Raw genomic sequence first — 14,505 nt, 5'->3', positions numbered from 1 at the left:
AAACATTTTTTGCGGGACTACTAGTTTTTAAAAACACTCGGGTAGACCCACCGATTGCGGTGAAAGACGCTGACATTGGTGAGCTTGTAAATTGCATGCATGAACATATGCCGCTCCCTGTATGCACACTTCATAATGCTACACATACAACTTCTTGCTTACACTAAATAAACACGGTGCTCATGGTGAAATCTTCCACAAAGAAAGAGTGCTGCAGGGCAGGAGGAAGGCAGGCGTACCCTGGCATGCCCATATAAGGAAGTCACATGGAGCCAGTGTTAGAAAAAAAACTCTGAAACTTCAGAACCATACCAAATGTCTTCCAGAGCTCACTTCCAAATGCACAAACCTCATTATCTCAAACTTTGGCATCATTTAACACGAGAATACAACATTCTAACAACAAGCGGAAAAAGCATATAGGTCCCCTGATCTGGAAAGAGTTGTCTGCACTCAGTTTTACGTGTGAATGCTTCTACTGGAAAAACAACTGGGAAATCTTATACACATGTTCATCATGACAGGTGTCATGGTGTAACAAAAGCAGCTGACCTGACATTTGTATAACATCGCAACCTTTTGTTTTTGCAAAGCAGCAACACGCTTGACATTTTTCCGTTCCGCTATGTTCATCATGCATGAAAATCTATCCAGTTAGACACACACGGTATTGGACCATTTTAGTTTGCAGGTACCATTTGTGGTGGATTTAGTCCATCCTCTTTAGTTTCTGCAAGTGTGTTTAGTTGTTAAGGAGGCCCTTAAGTCGATAATATTGTTTGCATGCATGAGAAAACAGTGTGTACAAAAGTGCTTCTAAGGAATTGTTCAGCATAACAAGTAACAAGTTACTGCTCCAGTAAACTAAACATTCACACACAATTTGTACAGAAACTGCAAAATTTGCAGTTGCGATACAACCAGGCGGTCGAGACCCTCACGGATGGGGGATGGCGGTGTGAGGTGGAGGATGAGAGCAGGATGATGAGTGGGAAGTGAAGAGTGGAGGGGGGTGGATATTGATGCTTCTTTCAATGTCACCCTGGAATACAACACACTTCATCACTTTCTCCTCTTGTCATCCTGTGACTCCGCCCGAGCTAGTATTTCATAACCCCCCCCAACCACCACCTCATCGTAATCAAACGCCCGTCACGCAGACAGGTAGGGGCATTTTTTTTCCCCCCTCAAGCGATACTGTCAGCTTTATGGATGTTCCGCAGCCTGCGCAGTGACTCATCCAGAATCAAAACCAGACGGGCTGCGTGAACTTCATTTAAACGGTGGGATTGTCTCCTCATGGCCACTGGCACGCCTCACTGAGTTGGGTTAGATAGGAAATTTTGTGTTTGAGGTTTGCCTCCTTGATCCATCACACACACACACACACAATATGACTGTGAGTTTGAACCAAAGGAAAATGATTAATTCATTGGTTGGAACTGTGAGATAGGGGATGGGTACAATGGCTAAAAAGGTCAGCTACTAAAATTTAATTATACAAGAAACTGCTAGGTGCATTGAAAATGATTCAACACACAGTCATTATTGTCTAAATACACAATCCTCTTCCACTCCTCCATGATGACATCACTGGTGGATGTTAGACACTTTGTCCCACAAGCGCTCAGTTGGGGCTCAATTGGCTTTTTTGTCAAAAAGTGATATGCCGATATTGTCCAACTCTCACCGATATCAGCCGATACCGATATGTCTAACATGACATTTGGAATCGGGAAAAAAAATCAGATACCGATATCAACCCATATCACATTTTTATGCTGATATCAGGCCGATAATTATCGGTACCAATAATTATTATCGGACATCCCGAATTATTTTCATTCATTCTTTCATTCATTTTCTACCGCTTATCCTCACGAGGGTCACAGGGGGGTGCTGGAGCCTATCCCAGCTGTCTTCAGGCGAGAGGCAGGGTAAACCCTGGACTGGTCGCCAGCCAATCACAGGGCACATATAGACAAACAACCATTCACACTCACATTCATACCTATGGACAATTTGGATTCGCCAATTAACCTGGCATGTTTTTGGAACGTGGGAGGAAACTGGAGTCCCCGGAGAAAACCCACGCATGCACGGGGAGAACATGCAAACTCCACACAGAGATGGCCGAGGGTGGAATTGAACTCGGGTCTCCTAGCTGTCTGTGCGCTCCTAATTATTTTCTTAGTCAATTAATCTATATGCCGTTTTTCAAAGAATCAGGTAATTTCATTTGATTTTTGTACATATTCAAATAAGTAAACGATGAATCGAATAATAAAATAGTTATTGATTAATTGGATAATGTATTAATCCTCAATTAGTTATTGCAGTGCTATAGTATGTATATTTCTCAATGAATGGTCTTTTGTTTTTCAATGGAAACGATTTTGGGATGTGAGTAATTGGTCGTCTTTATGCCGTAAAGCTTTCATCCACCGCCATAAAAGCAAGAAATTATATAAAAATAATTAAATACATTAATACCACAAAGTAAGTTTTAAAAGCAATACAACTGAATCCTAACGACCCTTCACCAACATCAGTTCAGGTTGTGAGATGTGCAGTGAAATAGAAGTGTGGCCTCTCTAAACTCCAAAAATGGTCTTGCAAAAACATTTCTGCTTTAAAATGGAAGCTCCTCCGCAAAACAGCGCCGTCTCGGAATTTACCTCACTGAATAAATCATTAACTCCGGCCTCATGCGGACGCTTCCATGCATCTGCAACCAGCGCAAGTAGGGCGGAGGTGTAATGGGGTTTTGTGTGTGTGTGTGTGTGTGGGGGGGGATACACTCTGAAGAACTGAAGAACTTTTTAATTTTGATTAAGGGCAACGCAACTACAGTGTATTCAATAAATCAACCAATCAGAGTCCAGGCTTTTGAATGTTAATTTCATGGTATACAATAGTAGTACAACTCTGGATTTTAGCAGATGTACCTAATGCTTCAGCGAGTCGTCTTGGAAAAATGTGCGGCCAGCCTCCAGCTCGCTGTGATGAAGATGAAATAAACTATACTTAAACATGGAAGGGGAAAGCTATTCATTATTGATGATCCACTCTCTGTGAAGATGCCCTAAATAGACTTGTGTAGTTAGAAATCTAATGCTTGTGAGCCGCTGAGCACTTGTGGTCATTATCACAACATTTAGTACCTACAGGACTTTGGTTTTCTGTTTACTTCCTCGTTAAATGACTCTCTAGTGGATAGCTGGAAGGGGTGAGTGATAGTGAGCTTTGTCTTTCAATGCTACTACAATAGGTGGACTAGAAAAGCATCAGTATTCAGTCAAGGTTCTGTAGACACCAAGCTAAAGATGAAGCTAATGTTAATAAATGATACCTGTGATTATATCTGAACGAGATGCAGTGGCTGCAATGCATTGTGGGAGTACACATTTCGAGAGGTGTTTCAAAAGTTCAGAAGTGTTTCGTATCAGATTGCTTTGAGTTTGTCGTCCTGTTTTATGAACAAACTTTGAATGATGATTTGTCTGTCCCATACCTGGAGTGGACCCAATCAGCAGCAAATGAGAACGAGCACTAGACAGGCATGGGGCAGCAGTTCAACCAGCTTTTCTTTTGTTTCCAATAACAACAAACCTCATGTAGTCAAATTGTTTCATCATTCGGCAGCTTGCACTGTGGCATGATAGTGCCCGTGCCCGCTTCATTAGTGTTTTCCCATAACCACCCGTTCCTATGGCAACAATGGGGGAGAATGACGAGACTGGCGCTTGAGTGACTATTGTCAAGCAGTGTTTCGAAGATGACTTTGATGTTGAAGTTTGGATGGAGAGCTTTGCTGAAGTCATACATACCGTAATGTATGTATAAATCATCCTATAGGATCTTTAATTGTAACTGATGAAAATTGAATACTTGACAAAAATGTAGTTGGATGATGAGTATGTACAAACGATGTCATACAGCAAGAAGTTAATTAGTAGTAAGTGTAGTAGTGGTTAGACATAGCATTGCATGTACACAGTGGTCCTGCTGGGACCCCCGATGAATGTGTGGTGGGTTTGGCCCACCTCCTGGACCAGAAAAGTGTCATTTCAGCAACTTCAAAAAACACAATATGGTGACAAATCTGAAAAAACGGCAGAAAATCGTCAGAAAAGTGTTTTTTTCAGGTATGTATTAGATAGAACAATATAATTTCACACAATGACAGAAAAAAAGTTAATAAAGCCCAGGCCAATAGCACTCCTAATAAATGAACTGAAAAATGTATAGTCAATCCATGTGATCAGTATTGGTATTGGCCGATTTCTCTCATGGATGATTGGATGATCCCTTAAAATAATACAATTATTCTCTGAGTTATGAACATATAAAAATATGGATAAATATAACAATACAATACAATATAACAACATATTACAATATCAACAAGGTGATAATATGAAAAAGAACAAAAAAACATTTCTGAAAATAAACACAAGAGAACAAAAAAATATTGATATCATGATGCTAATATTGATCCAATACTGACACTACCTTTGGTGTCAATCCATTAAATAAAGTATGTCATCAGCCTAACATCGGTATTGAATGTTTGAATTGTATAAATAAAAAACAAGGGCTCCAGAAGTGAACCATGTGGAACTCCATGAATTAAAGTTAAAGGTTGATACTGTATTTTGTGTGAGGACATATTCTCATAAACTGTATACTATAGAACAAAGGTGCAGTATTCTATATCAAGTCTTTGATCGCTAGGGAAAAAAACCCCATGACAAATAAACTCATGCTGTGGGAGTCACGGGGCAGACCCACTCGTCTAATATCCTCCAGGTCTGTCCGAGACTTCAAAGGAACATCAACAGGAAGTGAAGGCAACATGTGACAGCCATTGGCGACTTGGCGGTTATCAGGCATTGCACTCCTGCAGAATTAGATCAGAGAAAGCTGTCACAGACACACTGGTATAGGAATACACACAAAAATAAAGAGGAAAGGAAGCAGAAGACCAGTTAGAGCCATTTCCTGTCCTGCTGAGTGGACTAATTGGAAAGTAAAGTCGTTAATCTGCCACCGGGTTCTGGTTGCACCCTCTATAAACAGTCTGATGTGTGTTTGTCTGCGTGTGTGTGTGGGTGCGCAAACGTTTTGTATTTCTTCAACAGCTGTCTCTATCAATCAACACCAAGCAGGCATTTGCGTTGGCTGAGAGACCCTGAAGTGTTTGACAGGCAGGCGGAGTGGTTGGACAAGCCAGATGTGAGAAACCTATTTTCATCTAAGCGAGAAAATAACCCAGAGCCATCGCAACACTTTTTTTCTTGTAGTCACGGAAACAACTTGATAACACATAGATAAGAGTCAACATTCCTGTGGCCGTTGCTGGCACAAGACTGCGGAGATCGGTTTTTTTCAACGCCCTCTTCTGTGATTCTATTCAGCAATCCATTATTTTGGTACTTCTATCTTTGAAGCGTTCAGTAGAGGTCTCGCTCTGATCAATATTTCGCTGCTGACTGCAGTGAAATGAGAGGCACATGCGGCGAGAATCTCCCTTTTTATCAGCATCGTCGGTCACTTCGTTAACTTCTGCACAATCCAATACAATAATCCAAAAGTTATGCTAAATAAAACTAAAACAAACAAAGACAACTGCAGTACTATTGATGGATCTGTTGTTTTTGGATCATATCCATTGTGAAGGTGTACCTAATGTTGAGACCAAGGCTAAAAAATGTCAAGTCCACAGCTGGCACCCAGAGCATGAAGGCTCCTTTTGACTCAGTGTCATCATCTAGCTCTCCTTTTGATCACAGATGAAGCACGGCAGCCTGCAGCTGCTTTATCGCCCTCATTAATTTCTTATCAGACACACGGCAGCAATAAATCCCTCCGTTTTCTTTCGCCCCCCGCCTCTGCCCCCTGCAGCAGCATTACAGGAAAGGCAATAACTTACCAGGATGTGGTTTTTGCTTTACCACTGTGCCAAATTCCTCATGCTGCCGACACTAACCGTTTCTGATTGAACGCAGCAGACGCGATTTGTCTGGCTGTCAGATGGGGGTCTGGTGAAGCACGAAATGGTCTAGGAGAGACCCGTTTCCTGCTCAGGGGTCAGAGGGCAACACAGGGGTGAGGTCAGATGGTGGAAGGTCTCGTTTCATGTGTTATATGAACAAGAGAATACATCTGGTTGTCCTTATGTTGCACGTCATAGATAATTACTGTAGAATTAGACACAAAAACACACTCCTACGCTGTCCTCTTCTTGTTTCTTTGGATTTTTTGTTGATTTTATTCAATTTGGATGCATCTGGATTTGGTAAATGATGGAGTATATATTGACCATTTTTAGCATGTTTACAATCATTCTTAAATAAGCTAAAATATTAAGTATAACTAGTATTATTAAGTATTAAGTATTAACTATAAACCATGCAATCATGCCTCCACTTGATGTTCTCAGTATTGCTTGTTATTCACCGATGATGAGACGTGAGGAGCTATTTTTTTCCATTGTGTTTTGTGTGTGTGTGTGCTACAGTTCCATCCAAATAATGTCAAGATAATGACTTCAAACTCGTCTTTGTGTGTACTCTTTGCATGCAAAACACATCAAACTGGGTCAGCTTTGTCAACTAGACATTAGCCCTTAGCCAAATGCACTGTGAATTGCGCATTGTGTTGGACTGTTTTGCTTATTAAAGGGCCATTTGTCTGGTCATTGGTCAGTAATTATGATAGAGTTGTTTTGCTGATCCTGGTGAACTGGATGTATTTGCTATACGTTTCAGCTGCAAGGTTAATGTGTAATATTGAAAGCAACTAGTTCTTATTTAATGGAATCATAATTTAATGCTATGAAAGAGCTACTTTAATGTGGAATACATACTGTATGAACACATGCAACAAAAAAAAGCTGTCTCGGCCATGTCATGTCATGCCTCCAGCAGAGAGCAGGAAACAAAAGACTGATTGTGCGTCCAGCATGACTTTATTGCCATTGGAAGATTCAGTCTTAAATAACCAGGAGGTCATTGTGGATTGTGATTGTGAAGAGCTTGAGAGGGCAGAACACTGAAAAACATTCTGGAACTTCAATTTAGCATCTTAAATGTGATGAAAGAAATGCAATATGAGTATGCTTTAGACTGGACCTTTGAAAGGTTTGAGGCTTGGTTTGTTTGTTTCCTAATATAATGTGCCATGAGTGGCTGCCTCGGACAATGACGTCCTTGTGTTATGTTGAAGAGAGCCCCAGCCCGCTAATATTTATTATATGGAAAATAACTCATTTTGTTTGTATTTTTCTAAGTGAAAACTGTGACATCATTGACTCAAATTGGCATTTAGAGTGTTAAAATAATAAAAACATTTACATGTAAAGAATCCAAATAATTTCTACTACTGATCTTGTCTATAGTTAAACCTGATTTTTGATGTATCATGCCAGCACACTAACATTTATTATATGGAAAAAACTAATTTCATTTGTATTTTTTAAGCAAAAAACTGTAACATCATTCAATCACATTTGGTATTTTCATTTAGAAATTAAAATTTGAGCAAAAAAGTTGAAAAACTATTCAATTAAAGGGACCCCAGATGGTTAAACCCGTATCGGTACATGTTTGTATTTTTCCCAGATATACCTTTTGAGTGTTGCGAAGCTGTGTGATGAATTTAGTGTTCATCATTTATTAATTAATATAGTTTTCTAAAACCACAATAGTGTCAGGACCCGATGTAGTGAGATTGTTTTTTTACATTGTTAGCCACCGGAAGATTTACTTATGTATGAAAGCTTTGTCATTGTTGTCAAAAAATACGTATTAGCAAAGCTGACCTCCGAAGAAACCCCCTATTATTTTCCTTGCTAAAGATGTGGTTTTGTTAAGAGCAGGAAGACGGATACTGGCACAGATTGCGTGTGTGTGTAGAGTGTGAATGCTGAATGAGGTAATTAACATTTTCCCCAGCATCAGCGTTGGAATGCTCAGGGCTAAAATGATCCACAGAGGCCTTCGAGGCTGTAATAATGATGCGCCATTCACATTGTCAGGATGGATGCACACATTTGCAGGGCCGTGCAACCTTGCTGCAATGGTGCTAATGTTTCCACTGTGGCAACATACGTGCATCGTGACAAACGGACGTCATCTAAATAAATGGACTGGTGCCAGAAGAAACAAAAATGCCATTCATAGTGTAGTACTACTAGTATTATTATTGCATTATTACAAGGCTATTCATAGACTACGATATGTTAAAGATCAGTGCCAAATATCATCATTCAAGTTACAGCCGCATGACATTAGAACACACAATCTGTTTCCCCTTTGTGTCTCATGATTCCCGAGGTCTATCATCTTCTGTCACGAATGATTGACAGCATCTTAGTTTTCTCCTACAAGGTGACCCCGCCTCAACATTTCAGCAACCTGTCAAGTCAAAAGGGTTGGTCAGCGAGTCTCCAGCATCAATGGGAACCGAGACTAACATTATGTTTTGATGCCCACTTAACCGACCAGAAAAAGAAGCCAGTTTGGCTTAACATCATGTAATGGATCGGTCGACTTGATGTCACAATGATATCAGGGTGCACATCAATCATGATTAATGTTGTACTTCCTCCAAGCAGTATGAATCAGGGAAGTTAAACAATAAATAACATCTGTCTCAAGCTGATGTAACCCAGGGTTTCAGTATGCTAGCTGTTTGGTGTAAATAAAGAAAGGCAGCAATCCTTTGCACTGGGAGTGACCAGGATGGATAGGATCAGGAACGAGTACATCAGAGGGACATTACACGTTAGAGGCCTTGGAGATAAAGTCAGAGAGGCCAGACTGAGATGTCCAGAGGAGAGATAGTGGATATATTGCTAGAAGGATGCTGTGTTTAGAGCTGCCAGGTAGGAGGCATACAGGAAGACCAAGAGGAGGTTTATGGATGTTGTTTTATTTGCATACATGTGCATTCACTTTCAGGATATTATGTATGAAAATGGTATTATAAATCCGCTGTGTGTCTTGTGTTTGTGTGCCAAGTGGGACTCTCAGAGGACCGAGAGGAGAGCTGGGACATGATTTGAATGCAGGGCATACATCCAGGCTCTCGTTTGTGTGCTCACTATGGAAATATTCCGATATTGGCATCCAAAAAAAGATCTCTCACCAGAGGAGCCGAGGATGCACCAGGCAGACTTCACAGGTACAATTCACACATTGTGATACCTTTCAAAGGGTTGTGTTGTTTTGCAATGCATGTTGGCCACACAAGTCAGGAGATCTGGCTTTTAATCTCTGTTAGACATCTCTGTGTGGAGTTTGCATGTTCTCCTCGTGAGTGCGTGGGGTTCCTCCCACATTTAAAAAATATGCATGTTCTAAATTACCCTGCAATTGGCTGGCCGAAGTCAGTTGATATAGGTAGGCTCCAGCGTAATGAGGATTAAGCGGCATAGAAAATGAATGACTCACACTGGGACAAAAATGACAAGGCCACCAAGATAATTGGATTGATGTTGGAATGTGTGTGTGGGCTTCAGGTTCCTGTTTAATTCCTCTGACTGTCTCATTAGACTTAGAAGAAGGGCTTTAATTATTTTCACGACCGACTAATTAAGGATGGCATGAACGAAATGAAATGAAAGGTAGGCTTCAGCGTGTTTGTTTATTGCATTTTTTATTATTATTTTAGTGGCAAGCATGAAAAGAAGTGGTTTTGACGTTGGATTTGATCAGAGGCGTCGCTGGGTTTTAAGGACAGAGGAGGCTTTAGCCCCCAGGAGATGCACAGCATGTGTACTTTAAGCAAATACATTTTCCCATAAGAAATACTGCAAATCTAATTAAATCCGTTCCAGATGCCCCAAAATGTGAACGCAACACTTTTAATAGACAACAATTATGGTTTTACTTACAGAGAACAATTTGAAATGCATGTACAAGAAGGCATAATAAACATTGAACGTGACGTTTACCTCATTTGAAAACCTTTTCTTGACAACTTTGGCTTCATTGTGGGTTATTTTGCAGTCATTGTTCTGTTTTTAGAGCATGCTATATGGTAATGTTTTGGAATAAAGATTACCAACACAGTTGGACTCAGGCAGACATATTTTTTTTTAGGATTCACTATTAATAAATGCAATATTTTTGCATTCCAGCGAGCTAACTAGTTAGCCTCCAATGTATCTTGCTTATGTCTACAGAACATCTGCTTGGAGTAATCCTTTCAAATATTTTCACCACAGCCATGCCTTAATTCATTCTTCTATTTGAAAAAATAATCCCTCCGATTTCGGCGCCCAATTAGGCATTTTCTCTGGCTTGAGGTTGAATAATGACCGTCCATGGTTTTTTTTGCAAGGGTTTCATAGCTTCACGCCTCACAGAATGGAGGTTTTAGGATCAGATGCTGACAGATAATTGAGATTAATTACCAATCGATGTTTGCTTTAACAAACTATTGCCTCCTACAATTCAAAATAATGAGTGTTTTGTGCTACAGGAGCATGATCCACTAACAACACGTGTACCAAAGCTCTTTGACAAGCCCCGAGTGCATCTAGTCGGAGATCTTCTATATGAGAAGACTGTACTTAAAGGGATACTGCAAAACACTAGTAAAAGATCCTGTAATAATAATGGACTACCGGCTTTCTGTGGACATGGAGGTCACACCGATACTGCCTTTTCCTTTTAGGGCTATATTCCAAGCCGGGGAGAGACATTTGTGCTGATCTTGTGCCTCGGCCGTCAACTGTGACGTCACGCTGCCTGCACGTGACCCCCGGGAGAGACAGTTTACGGTAACACTCCCGCTTCAATGTGCTCTCGTTGCAAACTAGCCTGAAGGTTGTTATGATACATTAGCTTTATCACCTTGTTTTTTCCCACCAACACTATAAACACTACTGCCTGCTCTCTGGTCTAAATAATATGATTTAGCGGCGCAGTCATGGTCGCAGTGAAATGCCATTCAAACAAAGTGGGGACTAAATTTAATATAGAGTAATAGGCTCATCAGTCAGATGCTGACTTGAGATGTGTTGTACTGTTAATAGTTTTTTTTCCAGGCTGTATGTGTTTGTGGCAATATTTAGCACAACAATTATTGCTATATCACGGTTTTACATAAATTGATTAATAAATGATTGCTATTTCATGGTAGACTATCGTCTATCTTTAATCAAAAAATGTTTACATACAAGTGATATGTAGCATTCTGCTCACAAGGTGGCAGTATTGACACAAAACATTGAGACATTACCATAACAATGAAGTCACAAAGTCAGCCATGACATGTCCGACCTCTCCTCCCATTCCATGTGGAAGTGGTAAGTTTTGGCTTCTCATTTTTTTTAAAAATTTATTTGAGGCTAACAGGTTAGCTTGTTAGCTTGCTAACATCCATCTCGAGTCCCTGCAGCACAAGTTGCACAATGTATCATAAACAATGAGTAATAGCAGCGTAAAGGGGTGCTATTTCATGTCTACTGGGCTCTAATAATGTTACAAAACGTATTTAGAAAGTCATAAATTGATTTTGTATGCACAGCTTTCCTCCATTTGTGCATATTTTTATTCAGATTGTTCTATTTTCATTTGAAATGTTATATTCTTATCTGTTATTCTTATCAGAGCTGCTGCGGTAAGTTCATTGCATGTCTTTACCTTGACAATAAAGCTTTCTTCAGATGGCTAACAATCTAAAAAAAAAAAGCTATACATGTGCACTGTGGTAGAATCCAGGTTACTTCTACCGTGCTTTTACCTCGAAGCTTACTTTGCACTGAACAGGAAGTCACTGTGCCCACATTTTAATTATGTTTAACAAGACTTAACAATACTACAACAATACGTCAACGTAAACTGACTCCTTTTTCACAGATATAATCCCTTTGGGTATTGGATTTTGTGTCAACAAAAGCGGTCATCCATGTATGTCATTGTAGACTGTGGACCAGGTTCCACCGTAAAACAGTAACTATGGGGAGTTTTAAAAAGAGCTACAGTGCTAAGACTGCATTTATCCTAAATTGTGACTTTCATCTTCTCCCTTGAGCGTCATATAGGTTGCTTTACAACCCTCTGTTCCTCAATAAAAGACTTGAATTTGGAGGCTTGAGCATTATTGCTCCACAATGTTTTTCTTCATAGCATCAAATTTCTTTGTAATGAAATCAAAACAAAACAAAATAAGCTTGCATCGGGTATTGCAGCACATGTCTGCTGCAGAGGATTAGCTTTCCTGCATGCACGGAGGGTTGTCATTTAGGTTCTTTCTTTTAGGGCACGCATACCTTTTCCTGCCATTTTCCGCAGACATGGAAGCCTGCACCGATGCATGAAATTGTCAAATCACTAATGACATTTTGCTTGGCATAATGGCTTCCCCTGAAATGGTGCTTAGATCATAGCCGTGCATTGATTGAGGAGCATATTAGATGTATGTGTGTATGTGTGTGTTGAGGCTGGCGCATGCCTGAGGACACACGTCCACCATTTTTCAATTTCTGGGAGCCAGTCTGCCAAATATACTTAGTGCAGGTTATTAATTTGATTGGATGGATAACCATGTCTACTTTTTATGTCTCTTTTTATCGCATGTCCTTGACTTTTTCCCTTGGCTGTCTATATTCTCTTCTCTGTCTTGTCTCAGCCTGACATTGCAGTACATATACAATGTTTCTCGTTACGTGCATTCTATTATCTTTAGAAGGCACAGAAAAGAGAAAGGATTTGTTCCTATGTGGCTTTCGTAATGTAGTTTTGTGTCGCGATGGCAATTATTTGTATCATGTCCTTCAATAAAGGCACTAACGAGAAACCTTCATTCTCTGTCATAATTAACTGCTGCTATTTCAGTCCCAGCATTTGCGTGTGTCTCTGTCCACACACACAAGCCTGTATTGTCCGTGCGTGTATATTTTTCAGCGATTTATTCACTTTTGTTTAAAAGTTACTAATATTCTGTCCGCATGCTCACGAGTGAGTGAGGAGAATAGCTGGGTTGTGTTCAGGGTCAGTCTTGGACTCCCCTCGGGCAGTCTCCTCCAAGTTTCAAAGAGGATCCTCTCGTCAGACAAATAATAATTAGGATACTCAGCTTTAGGACACAAAAGAGTTGGACCAGCTGGTATAAATCCTTTTAGCGCCACACAGTCCCTGCTGTCATGTGTTTGATGTACGCTGCAGATTTTTACCATGTGGCGATAGTGTTCTTTTTATAGACACTACTACACATTAGTTTGTAGCCAAGATGCAATGAATCATGGGAATTATGGATGAAAGTCTTATTTGTGCTGTTGGAGATTTTTCCCGTGTGAAATTGACAAGTTAATGAGGAAATCATTTCATCCAATCAGGCAATGACCTTTTGAATTGAATTGAACAACAAAAGAGTAAAAATTTATTGACATTTTTTGTGTATTTTGTTTGTTTTTTAGAAACACAGTGAGTGTCATCCAAAACTTCCAAATACACAAACCTCGATAATACAACATTCTAATAGCATTTAAGCTACGTTCACACCGACGCCAAATGTCGCGCTTTGAATCGGCGACGAATTCGGCGTCATTTTTCAAAAAATCTCACGATCTCCTCAGATATGTTTAAGCTCTGATAAGCTCTGATAAGCTCTGATAAGCTCTGATAAGCTCTGATAAGCTCTGATAAGCTCTGATACGAAATTCGTTCCCGCTTTAGGCTTCAAATTATTTCCCGAATCGCTACGGCAACTCACGCTTTGATGCCGATTGATCAGAATTTGTTACGCTTTAAATCACGCTTTGATGCGCTTTAATACGCTTTAATACTCATTGATAAGCTTTGGTGCGCTTATCACGCTTTAAATAACGCTCTGATACGATTATCGAGCTCTCTTGTGCATTGATAGGCTCTGTTAAGCTCTGTTACGCAATGGAAAATTTCAAGATCCCAACTGCATCCCGCCTCTGATCCAGAGCATATTGTAGCGACCCTGACGTATTCATGTTGACGTTGGGCTCTTGGGTGTCTGACTGTTCCGGGTGACTTTGAATGCACCAGGGGGTGGGGGCGTGTCTGGTGGAGGAAGTACTGTTGTGTTGCTGGCGGTGGTTGCAACGGCGTGGTTACGGCCGACAGTAGCCAGTATTATTGTTGTGCAATAAAAAGCTTGTCAGCGATCGCAGTCGTGTAATTTCCATAGCGTCGGCAACGACGCTACAATATATAAAGATGCAACAGATCCATTGATCCTTTGAACCAAGCTCTGTTAAGCTTTCCTACGCTTTGAGCAAAACTTTGATAAGCTTTGTGACGCTTTGATAAGCTTTAATACGCTCTCCCCGCTTTACGCAATTCGTGACAGATCGCCTCAAATTTTTAAACAGTTTAAAATTTTTTGGCGCTCTTGCCGAATGTCCCGAATTGCTCAAACCTTTCTTACGCTGTATTATGGTCTTTACGCTTTCATTAAGCTTTGTTACGCTTTGCCGCCGCTTTGGTCGCCGATTTAATTCGCCATCGATTCGGCGTC

This window comes from Doryrhamphus excisus, linkage group LG2, assembly GCF_037039965.1.
Source record: "Doryrhamphus excisus strain RoL-2023G ecotype Guam linkage group LG2, RoL_Dexc_Guam_v1.1, whole genome shotgun sequence".
Classification (NCBI taxonomy): domain Eukaryota; kingdom Metazoa; phylum Chordata; class Actinopteri; order Syngnathiformes; family Syngnathidae; genus Doryrhamphus; species Doryrhamphus excisus.
This window is presented reverse-complemented; position numbering follows the sequence as displayed.